The 14905-nt window shown below is 36.3% G+C and overlaps 1 non-coding gene across 1 annotated transcript; it reads right to left on the bottom strand.

The window, feature by feature from the left end:
• Window positions 1-9599: 9599 nt before the first annotated feature.
• Window positions 9600-9662, bottom strand: LOC116083977. The gene has a single exon (XR_004115961.1). It is a non-coding gene; the product is annotated as a U7 small nuclear RNA (small nuclear RNA).
• Window positions 9663-14905: the final 5243 nt, after the last annotated feature.

The following is a 14905-nucleotide window of genomic DNA, read 5'->3' as shown; positions in this document are numbered from 1 at the left end:
GCATATTAATGATAAAGACATACAGACCTTCATCAAGCCCTGCATCCTTAGTAAAATCATTAGGTTATATGGATCTGTACACTGCATCAAAATCATATAGTGTGCCTAATATAATTTACTGTATTTCTGCACCATTGATGAATTTCAAAGTTAATGATTTCTGTCAAGAACATAGCTAATGTTTTACATCTGCCTTCTCTCACATTATATATTTGTAGAGATGTTATTCAGAAGGGAATCTTCTCAATATTAATACAAATATCTAGAATCTAGGTAATTAATTTCCTCGCCTACATGGTGATGATTTCTGACTGCTAGAAGCTAATTTGTTACTCTGCTTCTCATTTGGAGTCTTGCATACTTTAGCAATAGAAAGTGACTCTTCAGTGTTGTTGTAATCAATTGCTCTAAACTTAATGTTTTCAAGCAAATCAAAATATTGATTCCCACTTCTGATTTCAGACCTTGTTTTTTGTTGTTGTTGTCCTTTTTTGTTGTTATTTTTGTTGTTGTTTGGGTTTATTTTATTTAAGTGACTCTTTTCTGGTTTGTTGTGGCCCCATCATTTGCTCCAAAACTCTCCCTCACTCCTCTCTCTTCTTCTCTCTTTACCTCTCTCTTTCTCTCATGGTAATTCATGATATTGCATTACACAGTGTTGACTGTAAGAAATATTATCACTAGTGTAAAATAAATGTGCTTGCATTATTTCCAATTTAAGGATTCTTGGGATGAAAACCATAATAATGGGTAGTATATGCTTCATAGCTTTGTGATTTTCATGGTTGTGTTTTCAATGACATATAACGCATATGCTGAACAGTTATTTTTAAATCATTATGCAATTGCCTAACAATGTATGGTTTTATGTGCTGTATTCAAGTACTTGAAGGACATTTTTCTATTGACTGATAATTGACATAGTCTCTTTTGAGATAATTTAAAATATGAAGTTTAAAAAATCTAATTTGTGCTACAGAAATTTCCAAAAATTTATGTGTGTATTTCACCTATGTGAGCACTCAGATCTTAACAGAGCACATAAACCATGGAACTTATTAAAAATGAATAAAATAAAACTCACAACAAAAGTATAGTGTTTTAACACCATGATTGAGAATGCATCAAAAATCCTCAGTGCCCTGACCTATAGAACTTAAACAACGGAGTTCTCGAGAAGAGAGAACACAAACGACACATTTGGGAACAGGAGATGCAAAGGAAGGAGACAAGATAAAAAATATTCTGATCAAGTCTCAATTTACTCCAGGGAAAAGCACTATTTAAAACTCCAGATCACAAAGGTATTTGCCCAGGTGCACGGGCCAAACCCGCATTATTGTTTGGTTATACATCAGCAATTCCTGTGCACGACTGTGCAGCTTTTAATACGTCATTGTAAATAACATATAGCCTCAGAAGGCGTTTTTGAAAGAGTTAGAGTTCTTCTATCGTTTTGTAATATATCATGGCTAGCCTTTTGCCCTTAAGTCTGCCTTTATCTATATCGACTATAGCCTTCATGAGAATTCTAGGTATTTCATTTTGTGGTGCTCTATCTACAATAGGTTCCACAAGCGGAGGTGCTGTTAATGGGATGGCAATTTTAACTTCCTTCTTTTTAGTCTTATTCTTAACTATGCGATTAGCCAAACTATTTTTCACTGAGTCAGAGGTCTCGCCCTCCAATTTGATCTTTAGCATACCCTTCATGAGTGTTTTTGTTTTGTTTTGTTTTTGTTTTTTGTTTTGTTTTGTTTTGTTTTTTTACTCTGCTCATTGGCCACATGGCACAGTGCCCTTACTGCCTTCTCTTTAAAGTACCAGGTGATATCACCCTCTGGTGGGTTTTTCAATAATTCATTAAATAATTTATCAGCTCATCTCACCAGTCCTTCCGCCAGCCACTCTCTCATTTGTTCACACAAACATTCTCCCACCAACCCTTTCAGTCTGGCAGGAGTCTCCCCCCCCACACACACACACACTCCCTCAAACCCCCACCCCTCACCCCCGAAAAGGCACACATTATTTCAAGTAGTTGTTTATCACTTGCATGCATACTCTCACTCTTTATGGCCTGATTACCTAATTATCTAGAGCTAACAGTGGATCCGTGTCATTGCCTGGCCGCGGGTTCGGGGCAATGGGTGGGTGTTCTTTATCATCCTTGTCCATTCCCTAAGGCTTGGTTTTCATTACTATCACTATGGTGATCTTCACTGGTCCCCTAGTACTGGAGCTCCACTGCTAGGCGCCGGCTGCCAGACCTGCAGCACTTAAACAAAGAGGTTCTACAGAAGAGGGACAAATTTGGGAACAGGAGACACAGCGGAAGGAGACAAGACAAAATATTCTGATCAAGTCTCAGTTTACTCTAGGGAAAAGCACTATTCAAAACTCCAGACCACAAAGGTATTTGCCCAGGTACACAGGCCAAACCCGCATTATTGTTTGGTTACACATCAGCATAAATGGAATGTCCACATCATAAAATGTTCGGAAAGGAGTGTCCTCATTATGAAAAGTCCAGAGAGGAATACCCTCATTGTAAGGTGTCCAGAAAGCCCCCTATCGTAAAATGTCCCGAGTCAATTGCAGGGACGGAAGCAATATAGTGGAAGAGACAAAAGAGTGTTAGTTTATAGGTGATGGTCCAGGGACAAGATGGAGATTGAGATGCCAGGCGCTTTTGGACCCCAACACCTCAAAGCTCCAGGAAGGCAATATTGTGATAATGAAATTTTATATATGAAATTAATTGACTCAGACGTTAAAAATTTGAATATAATTTAAGCTTTAAATAATATTTGTTTGAAACTTAGGATCTGGAAAATACTCTTTTACTCTTCCAATAAAAGTGCATTTGTTAATGTTCTATTATTCTGAAGAAACACCATGACCAAAACCACTCTTATAAAAGAAATTATTTAATGGGAGTTTGCTGATAGTCTCCGTTAATTAGTTAGCTATAATCATTATGACAGAAGGCAGACAGCTTTGGCACTGAACAAGTAGTTGAGAGCTTTACATGTTGACCCACAGGCAATAGTCAGAGAGAGAGAGAGAGAAAGAGAGAGAGAGAGAGAGAGAGAGAGAGAGAGAGAGAGAGAGAGAGAGAGAGAGAGAGAGAGAAAGAATCAGAGAGAAAGAGAGACAGAGACAGAGACAGACAGAGAGACAGAGAGAACAAGAGACAGAGGGACGGTAAGATAGAAAAAAGAGATAGAAAGAGCTTGGTATGGACTTTTGTATCCTGAAAATCAAACTTAGTGACATATCTTTACCAAGGCCACACATCCTAAAATAAGGCCCTATCACCTAATATTTCCCAAATAGTTTCACTGGCTGGGGATCAAACATTCAAACACAGGAACCTTCTTGAACAATTCTCATTCAAACATCTACAACAAGTACTTTGTTTTCTTTCTTTCCTGATTTCTCTTTCTGTCTCTACTACCCCCCCATTCTTTCTTTCTTCTTACTCTATGTTTTTTTTTCAATTTTTCTTTGTTCTTTAATTTTTATTACTTTTCTTTCCCTTATCTCTATGCTTTTATTGTTCTTTTAGTCCTTTTTCATTGAGTTATATGAATAGCACTTGAAAGTTGGAGGTCACCTCTTTTTTTAAATTGATTCAAACACCAAAATTAAAAGTTTAATTGTAATCAGAATAGAATGAAGTGCTATTGAAATTAATAATTGAACATCACTATGATAATCATTGACTTGTATTAATATTTTGCATCTGGTAAACCAATAATCATGTACATACAAAAGAAATATTAGAAATTCATTTTACATTTTGGACTATCAGAAATTGGATACAGTTCCCAGAACACCCCAAAAGACAACTTTTTACAAGCTATTTGCTTACTAGCACAATTCAATGTCTTTTTCTTGTGAGTCTTGGGTTTCTAATCGCTAGAGTTAAAGAGCAAAGACGCTCATTAAAAATTTCCTGTTCCCTCTAGGTCTCTGTGGTACTCCTTTCTTTTTGCTAAGGTGTTATGTTATTAATTATGAATCCCATGATATTTATAGGCTATATAGATCAAAATTATTGACCTTTATCCTAAACTTATTCTTTTTTCCTATTTAAGGTAATCATGATAGTTAATGTTGATATATAACAGGATAGAGAATGTCTTAAGATAGTCTACTGTGAATGACAGTTAAAGGTTACTTAGATTAAGTTAGCATCTGCATGTAACTATCTTGATTGGGTTAATTAAAGTAGAAAAACACATTTTACTTGGTTTAGCTGGAAATAGTTAAATTTCATGTCTTCTGTTCTCAAGCTTAATAAAAAGAAAGTATGATGAGTACCAGCATTCTGTTTCTTAATTGTAGATATAAATCACCCCACTGTCCCCAAGGCTTCCCTAGTGTGATGGGTTATTCCCTACATGCATATATCAAAATAGATCCTTATGGCATAAGTCTGCCAGTGACTTTTTCCAGAGATGAGTAAAGTAACAAGTATATTGTTCACAATATAAATATTCAAACAACATTTGACCTATCATTAGTATGTTGAAGTAACTTAGTTTTATAAAATCATGTATTTTTATATAATCACTATTAACTAAAAAGTATATAAATCAAGTGTACTAACTTAAAATTTTAGATGTAGTATTTTAAAAAGAAATAACTGTTACTATAAATTAGTTATAGTTTGAGAATATCATATATATAACAAATGAACTTATCATATCCATGTTGTATTTGCTTCTGTACCTAACTTGATTTCTTCCTTCCATCTCTGCTATCCTCCTCCTCCTCCTCCTCCTCCTCCTCTTCCTCCTCTTCCTCCTCTTCCTCCTCTTCCTCCTCCTCCTCTTCTTCTTCTTCTTCTTCTTCTTCTTCTTCTTCTTCTTCTTCTTCTTCTTCTTCTTCTTCTTTTTCTTCCTCTTCTTCCTCCTTCTTCTCCTCCAACTCTTCTTCTTCACTGATAAAGTACAATCTGTCCTATCATTATGTACACTGGTGTGGGCCATCCAATGAAGCCTACCAGTGACCACACTCCCTACAACAATATACCATGCTTCAGCAACTATTAATTGCCATCTCACTTTAATAAGGGATGGAGCCTACAGAACCATTCTCCCTACATGATGATTTTTTTTAAAAACATTGTTTATTTCTGACATATTGCAAGTAACTACAGATCAGATGTACTGCAGTCCTAAGTGCAATAATTATTCCCTGTCTAGAAGATATCATTTCACTGAATTAACCCTCATTTGGCAAATGTATTATTTCTTATTTAATTTATTTTCATATAATATTTCAAATATATACTTTTTTTCTCCAACTCCTGCCAGATCCTTCCAATCTCCTCACACACTGAACTTCAGTCTCTTTTTGTCCTCACAAATTTGTCCTTTCAATCTTTGTATCAACTCAACTACATGTTATCTTTTTCTCTTTCCAAAACAAAACCAAAACAATAATGAAAATGAAAACAAACAAAAACTAATTAGATAATAATTATCAAACCAAAAGGTACACACACAAATATTGACAAATTCAATTTTGTGTTGACTAGCCTCTGTTGGTTGCTTAGGGCCTGACCTGAAGTTTTTTTGATATAATTAAAAAAAAAACTGAGTTTGGGGGTATTTTCCTTTGTTCATTTGTTTTGTTTTTCATTTTGATTTGTGTTTCTTCCCAATAGGCCTGATTTGCAAGTATCATTTTGGTTAGAGTTTGAAGTTTGTGCTCATTTCCTGTTAATACTGTTGGTATTTGGTCTGGTTTGAACATAGATCCCTGAGCATTGCTAGAGGGATTTGATGAAAACATCATATTTATAATTGTCACATGATATCATGTGAATAATAGCATTCTTTGTTCTTTGTTGACCGTATATGCAAATTGCCAAAGTCTCTCACTCTCAGTACATTATAAAGTTGTGGGTCTCTGTTTAATTACCACCTACTGAAAGGAACTTCTATAATGATGGCTTAATGATATACTGACTTATGTGTATAGCAATATATCCTCAGGATTTGATTTACCCCTACGTTCCCTTTTGCCTCTTTCAGTTTTTTCTCCCTCTGATGTTCCCTAACCCTGGGCAGGAAAGTTAATAAATATGTTCCATTTAGGAATGAACACTCACAGTCAATGATTAGCAGAACTTTAGCTAGTTATGAATCATTGCATTGACTAATGTCCACTGCAAAGAAAGAAAGAGAAAGAAAGAAAGAAAGAAAGAAAGAAAGAAAGAAAGAAAGAAAGAAAGAAAGAAAGAAAAAGAGAAGCTTCTCTGATATATGTTGATTGCAGCTCAGTTCAATGCCCAGGCATATGGTTATAACTGTAAAAACTTAGAAAACAAGTTGATTAGGTAAAACCATTTAGTAAAATAACAAGAGCAGGCTTAACCCTATATGACTTCCCCAGCCATGAACTTTTGGACACATTTTCAAGGATGGGGCCACCCACTCATCTCCAAATTTTTAACCCAGAATTGCTCTTGGCTAAAGGAAGCACAGGGACAAAGTATGGAGCAGAGACTAAAGGAAAGACCATCCAGAGACTCTCCCACCTAGGGATCCATCCCATATACAGACACCAAACCCAGACACTATTTTAGATGTCAAGAAGTGCTTGCTGACAGGAGCCTTATATAGCTGTCTCCTGAATGGCTCTGCCACAGCCTGACAAATATAGATGTGGATACTTGCAGCCAACCATTGGACAGATCATGGGGACCTCAATGGAGGACTTAGGGAAAGAACTGAAAAAGCTGAAGGGGTTTGCAACCCCATAGGAAGAATAACAATGTCAACCAACCAGACCCCCAAGAACTCCCAGGGACTAAACCACCAACCAAAGAATACTCGTGTACTCAAAGAATACACGAAGAGACCCATGGCTCCAGCTGCATATGTAGCACAGGATGACCTTATCTAGAATCAATGGGAGGAGAGGCCTTTGGTCCTGAAAGGTCAATACCCCAGTATAGGGGAATGTCAGGGCAATGAGGTGGGAGTTGATGGTTGAGGGGGAGTACCCTCATAGAAGCAGGGGGAGAGGGGATGGGATAAGTGATTTTTGGAAGGCAAACCAAGAAAGGGGATAATATTTGAAATGTAAATAAATAAAATATCTAATAAGAGAGAGAGAGAAGAGGCTTCAAAGTCTATAATAAAGCAATTATTCCGTTCCTAACAGTTACTGCATAAATGAGAGTCTTTTGCTCAGAAAGTAATTGTATTTTCTCAGAGCCAGTGTAGGGTAAGAACAATGGTTTCTTTCCTAGCTGGTACTCTGTCTTATACCTTCAGGTACTGGGAATGCTAACAAGAACCAAGGAAATTTTGTGATTAGTTTGAAATAGATTTCTGTATATTCTGAATCAAAAATGAGTGGAATGTTTTAAAAAAGTGCTTTACCATGTAGCTATAGTAGTTATATAGGAAACAAGGACAATGGGAGGAATATGTGACCTTCTTGACCTAAAATTCCTGATGCTGTTATCTCTTGTCAAGCAAAGATTGTCATTTAATAACCCAGGTCATTCAGGAGTGACATTATCCATCTATTACTGTTTGAATGATCTTAGAAAGTTTACTCAGAGTACAATGAATTCATAAAATTCTGGCAGTCATTTTAAATGGCTTAACTAGGGCAAGTCTTTTCATTTTCTACTGTCTTCTTCAGTATTTTTATTTGCTTTCTTAAATTTTTTTTATTAGATGTTTTCTTTATTTACAATATCTCCTTTCCTAGGTTCCCCTCCAAAAAAAGAAAAAAAGAAAAACAAACAAACAAACAAAAAACCAAAAAATGAAAACTAAAACAAACCACTGTTCCCTTTCCCCTCCCCCTGCTCACCACCCCATCCCCTTCTGCTTACTGGCCCTGGCATTCCCCTACACTGGGGCATAGAACCTTCACAGGGCCAAGTTGGTCATCAATGGGAGGAGAGGCCCTTGGTCCTGTGAAGGTTTCTTAAATTTTTAATTGTAGAGATTTTTTGTTTCCTTTGTTAGGCTTACTTACTTACTCCCAGGTACTTTAACTCTTTGTGGCCATTATAAATATAAATGTATACCCAATATTTACAGTAGGTTTTCCATTGATACATAAGAAGTTTGATGAATTTTGCCTCTTAATTTTGAATCCTATTACTTTTTGAAGAATATACCTATAACTTTCCAGACTAGTCTACTATTACATATTTTTAATTTTTTAAATTAAATTTAAATTTAAATTATTTTTAAAAACAAATTTTAAATACAAATTATAAATTTTAAATGTGGTAAATATTTCAATTTGCAACTATTAAAAGATATATATTAACATTTTTCCCGAATTGTCTGATAAACACAGTGTGTGATTATTTTCTGCATAATATGAATGTATTTATATTTTGGTATTATACTATCAATTATCTGGAATTTTACATAACACACCCCAGTGACATTCACATCCCAGTCCTCTCAGGCCCAACATCCACCACGTGACCCTCTCCCCCTCAACAGAAGAAGAAGAAGAAGAAGAAGAAGAAGAAGAAGAAGAAGAAGAAGAAGAAGAAGAAGAACAAGAACAAGAAGAACAAGAAGAACAAGAAGAACAAGAAGAACAAGAAGAACAAGAAGAACAAGAAGAACAAGAACAAGAACAAGAACAAGAACAACAAGAGCAAGAACAAGAACCAGAAGAACAAGAAGAACAAGAACAAGAATAAGAACAAGAACAAGAAGACCAATTTGTTTTGCCTATACATTTACAGAAGCATTATCACACTTCTAGTGGCCAACTCCTTAAAGGAAACTATGCTATCCTATACCCACTTCAGTCCTCCAGAAACCATCAAATTTCAAGAGCTACACTTAAGCATCATCATCACAATTTTTAAGAGTTATATTCAATAGTTTTCTGTCAAGGATTTTCTTTTTTCTAGGTGTGGGAAGAGGTTATCACAGAAGTGTTTTATGTCTCAATCTCAACTGTGAGTCTGCAGTCATCAACACAATTGTAAAGGAAGCTTTGCCATATATAATAGGCAGGAACACAGATCACAAATTTCCACATGTCTTCTGGCTACAATAACATCGATTTCAATCATCTACATGGCTTCTGGCACCAACATGTGCCATAGATCTCAGTATGGTCTTCAGTGACAATACAGACCAAGGATAACAGTACGGCCCTCTGCCACAGCATGGGCTAGATAGCAGAACAGGCCAAAGACATCTACATGGCCTCATTGCCAACATGAGCCATGGACAGCCATATGATCCTCAAATATGATTCATGAATATGTGCCATTGTTCAGCTTTGGCTTGGAGAGGTGTTGCTAAGAAAGGGGTACTTACGAGTGTTACGTGTGGTAAAAGGAATAAGTAGAAGTCAATTGCAGGTACAAGCTGGCAACTCTGTAGTCTGTTCAAGATACTTCACTAGACAGGTCTTTGTAGCTCTTGGCTCTGTAGTCTGTACAAGACATCACTCTAGTCAAGAGAGCTCTCTGTTCAAGACTGGTCTCTCTTGCTAGAAAAAAAATCTAAAGGTTCTCTGGATAACTCATGCATTACCAACCAAACTTAAAAAAAAAAAAAAAAGCTGCTAGAAAAAAATTCTTGGATTTTCTGACCAAAGTAAGAAAAGCTAATAGAAAAATTCTAAAAGAGCTGTATTCACTTTCCAAGCAGTTCTGTCTTTATAGTTGTCTCTTGCAAACCAAAACCCAGTCTTTAGTTTGCATATTAGTTCAGTCATTTATTTTAGGTACCCTTTACTCGGGAATCAGCATTTTATGAACTTAGTCATTTGATTCTTCAAAGAAGACAGCAAGTATAACCTTGCCAGGAAAACATTTCACAAAGAAGGAACATAAAATATACGATGTACATTATTGTACAAACAAATGACATGAATCATCAAGTTTTTTACCTGACAAATTAATTCAGATATCTGCCTGCCTTTGCAGCACAAAAATAAACTTAGCTCAGTGATTTCCCATCCACAAATTACCATTTCCACCATTCCTGGACCTAAATTCAGTCTGCCCCAAGCTAACCTTTATTTCAGTGATTGTCTAATTCAAATATGCTCAGGCAATGAAAACACAACTCAATTAATATGAATACAAGCTGTGTGCCTAGACTGGGCAGATCTACCACTACATTACCATCTTTCCCATATAAGAGATCCTTTATAACTTGCAGTTTTTCCAGGCCATGTGCATTTGCTCCACTTTCCTTCCACTGCCTCCTCCATTATCCTCTCTACTACTCCTCCTTCATCTCTCTCCCTCCTTTCAGCTCCATCTTCCTGTTTTCTGCTCAGTCACTGGCTTTAGACTTTATTTTACAAATTAAGGTGGGAAAAAGGTTTATAGGAAATCACCTGAGTGCTGATTCATTCCTTGTTTGTAACCTCTCCCAGGAGAACGGAATTAGCATCAAGTTACAAATAGCCCCAGAACTATCCAAAACTCTCTCCCATTTCTGTCCAATTAAAAGAATCTTTTATATCACGTATAAATTGGACATAACTATTAGCATAAAGTAAAGATAGACTTAACACCTAGTCCATCATCTTTGTCAAGTAAATAGAACCTCTGTCATCTATCCTATCTTAAAAGACACTTGACTCATGTCCTGGGTCTAGATTGTATGACAACTGAAGACCATCCTCTCAAATCTATATCATCTTTGTCAATGCTAATCAACTTGGGTTGGCTATGAGACTACCAGTCTTCAACCCTGTCAGAAATCCAAGAACAACCAATATTACCTGGAAATATGAGAAGCACTAAATATAGCTTCCAAAACTTAGGCAATTTATAGAGACTGCTGACCACCAAGACAGCCCTTTATACTTCAGAAGGTTGGAGCATTGGTCTTCTGACAGACCTTCCTAAAGCAGAATTTTAAAGGGCTAATTACCCTGTCTTGGCAGAAATTCTGAATTGACTATTCTGCATAGTGTTTCCTTTTTCTGGACAGTATTTTGTCTGTAGATGAAATGAGGCAATTCTTGCCTAGAGGCTCTTTCACCACAACTGGAGCAACTCCACTGATACTCAATTTCTTTTTTTGAATCCAAGGAAGGGAATGCTGTCAGGAGTAGACTTGTCTCAACAACAAATTAATAAATAACATTAAATGTCACATTCTGTGGATTTCTGACGTTTATAAAAACCAACTATATATGTAAAGTAATCTGGACTATTCCTGTTAAATACTTTCAGACATTCCTAATTAAAATAACTGAAAATACCATAACAATGAACTCAGAGCCATAAGTTTCCTATTTGGCCCCTAATTCTAAAGCTTAATCATCTCAAGTTAGTTTCTAATAATAGTAATAGAAGGGCTGTATCTAGGACTTGTATTCTTAATTGTATTATATAGGCACAATGCCTAAATAAGAGTAATAACATTAATCCCAATTTTATGTCAATAAAAACTCATACTAATGAAAGTGTTAAATTTGTATCAAATAAATTCTATAGCAATGTAAGATATAGCCATGTAATATTTTGCTTAAGAGTAAATTTGCTAGCCTATCTCTATTTATTTATTTCTATAATTTTTATGATATTACTATATCTCCCCTTTCTTTCCCACCCTCTCCTTTTTACCTAAGAAGGAAGGATAGAGAAGAGTACAGGAAAGATAGAAATCCCCGAGTTTAAGTTCTCTAGTTCCCTTTACATTTGTAAAGTATCCCTTAAATGACAACATATCTATAATTCATTAAATAAACAGAACCATCCACCCCAAAATAAGGAACTTGGATGATTTTCTTCTTTTGTCTTCTTCCAGCTGAATTGGGGTAAAGAATTCCCTTCTGGGGCCCCAAAGGGAAATAGGAAAGTTGGCTTTGTCAAAGGTGAGCTAGCTGGCACCATTTGCCTTCTAGTCACTATATACCGAGAAAGTTTATTGCTTAGATGACATCTTGACTATGACAGTCTGAAAGGCTGGATAGGCAAGCTAGCTGTTCTGGAAAAGTTCTGGAAGCAAGTATTTGAAAGAAGTAGCTTCAATACAGTTGAGGTAGAGTTAAGCACTAAGCTGGAATGGATGGTCTCAGAATCTCAGCATCCTGGAGTGTGAATCTAGTCAGGGCTGTCTTTCTTTTTTTTCATGATGCAGTATACAAAACTTAAAAGCAACATATAGTTCTGTAAAGACATTCACATGGAAAATGAAAGATGCACAGATTGGTCAGTGAAGATCAATAAAGAAAGATGACTGCCTTTCTTCAGATTAGTTTGATCACATAATCCAACTGCAATACAACATTGTGTACTTGGTCTCATAAAGTATGGTATATAATAAGTTATGAGAAATGTACCCAATAAACATCACCAAATGTATACCACCTATCTTGTTGATTAGTTTCCCTTTTCTTCTCTGTCACCAAGGTCCTCAGGAGGTCTCTCTCCATCATGTCTGATTTTTATTAACTTGGATCCCACAGCTTTTCTTTTCCTGTGGAAACATAGTCTCGCCCAGCATAACACATTTCCCATTTTCCATTCTGATGTCAGAATATCCTTAATATAAACAGGCTGATTTAGTTCAACAGTTCTTTCCACAACCCAATGTCTTTTAGCAGCTGTGGTGTTTTGTTCATTGATATTTAAAAAACTAAAAGTTAATAAAGCACCATGTAATCTATCTTTGTTTTTTTTGTTTATCCCTTTTGCCTAGTAAGTATCTCTTTTAGAGTTGGGTTAGATCTCTCCACAATCACTTGTCCTTTAGGATTGTGTGGTATGCCTGCAATGTGTTTCATATTATAATATTAAAAAAAACTACTTCATCTTATTAGAGATATAGACCAGGATGTTGTCTGTTTTAATTTGTGTGGGTATTCCCACAATGACCACACTTCTAACTAAAGTGTAATTACAAAATCAGCCTTTTCTGATGCTAATGCACTTTTCCACTGCTGTAATAGACCTTTTCCCCATAAGTTAATGGCTATATCAGCCAAATACGGCCTAAATTTTCATACCTGAACTTCTGGTTTTATACATTTAAGTCATCTGGTATTTTGTTTTATTTGGGATAAGGTCCCAATTCCATGAAACTGGATGTCTACTTCTTGAAGTGGCCAACCTACAGGACAAGATTTTGGAGAGATAATGGTAACATCTGCTCCAGTGTTAACCATTCCTTCAATCTCAATATTGTTTACTAGCATTCTTAGTTTTGGTCTTTGATACTCTATAGAAGTTTGCCAAATTATTCATTTTTCACTCCCTTTGAGACTTTTGAATTGTCTATAGAACTTGTCTCAGCCTTGCCTGGTCTCAGAACATCTGTTTTTATGGCAGTGAAGTCCTGAGGAAGAGAATACTCCCTACCTGGCATAGGGGCTTGTGAGAGTTCCCCCGGGAGTATTTTGGCAGGGTGTTAACCCATTTGTCTGTTGTTGCTCAACATTCCCTTGTCAAATGTTGGCCTTTGCAACACCTTTGACATATTCCAGAAGGAAAAGGCCCCCTTTTGGTATTACTTTGGTTTTCCCTGCAGTCATTTCTGAGATGACCCTGCTCACCACCATTAAAACATTTGAAATCTTGGGTGATTTATAGGTGTCTTGTGGCAGCTTCTCCTATTACAGTCTTATCAGGTGAGGGAGATCCAACATCAGCTGTATATCTAATCCATTCATCTATTGATGCTCACCTTGCCCTCAGTGGTCTGATTACTTTCTTGCATTTAGCATTTGCCTTTCAAAGGCTAAGACTAAATTATTGCCTTTCTTGTTGCTCAATTTGATATACTCCTTTCCACAGCTGAGGTTAGCCTTTGTAAAAAGTCAGGGAAGGTTTCTTGTGGACTTTGTATGACGTGAGTAAGTGGTTCAAGTTTTTTCTCTGATTCTACAACTTTGTCCCAGGCCTTTAAGGCAGATAATAGACACAATGGCTGAGTTTCTTCATTGTATATGGCCTGCACCTCTACCTCAGCAAAGTGACCTTCACCAAGAAGTTGGTCTGTGGAAATTTCTTGGCTCTATTTTATTCTGCTATCTTTCTCACCTCATTTCTCCACCATTTGAACCACTGTAAGTTTGCCATATCCTTCCAGTATTGGGGGATTATTCTATTTTCAATAGCCCAAGAAGTCAGGATTTGTTCTGTAAACCTTAAATTCAGGAATCTCTCTGCCTTAGTAAGCACAAACAATAAATTTAGCTGGGTGGAAACTTGGCATATGATCCTCACTCTCAAAATATCTTTATATCATTTCTTAATTTTTTTCTGAGAAGGTAACTAATAGTGCAGCTACTTTTGTTATTTTAGGTCTATGAAACCCCTCATATAATTCATATTGCTTCCTTATATTTTGTATAGTTGAGACATTATAGTCTGTTGAACTTGTATTTTAGAGTTGTTTCCCACAGCCTTAAGGCCTGGCCTGAAAATCGCAGTGTTCATGTCACCATTTCTGCTGAGGAACACCAGACATACTTTTGCCTTGCAGACGTGTGCTATATCTAATTACCATGGATTCATTAACCTTGGCAGGGAGAACATTCCCTGATAACCTTTCCAGGAAGAACATTTCCCAAGTGAGGAACATAAAATATGCTATGTACATTATTATACAAGCAAACTCCATGCCCACATCAACCATCAATGCATGTGGACATCATGCCTATTTGGCTCTCCTCCAGGGCTGAGAATTCTGTTACACCATCCCTTCTGCAGCAGAACTTGGCAAACATGGCTTCAGGCAACAGCACAGACACATACATACATCCTGCCATAGATCAGACCAATGACCTCAACATGGCCTCTGGTGGCATTTTTATATACCTCAATGAGTGAATTCATATTTGTGCATATACAGCCTTATGTAAAAGTATTTATAAATTAAATTCACAGAGACAAAAATTATAACTTATATATATATAT

This window comes from Mastomys coucha, unplaced genomic scaffold, assembly GCF_008632895.1.
Source record: "Mastomys coucha isolate ucsf_1 unplaced genomic scaffold, UCSF_Mcou_1 pScaffold8, whole genome shotgun sequence".
NCBI classification, from domain to species: Eukaryota; Metazoa; Chordata; class Mammalia; order Rodentia; family Muridae; genus Mastomys; species Mastomys coucha.
This window is presented reverse-complemented; position numbering and strand designations above follow the sequence as displayed.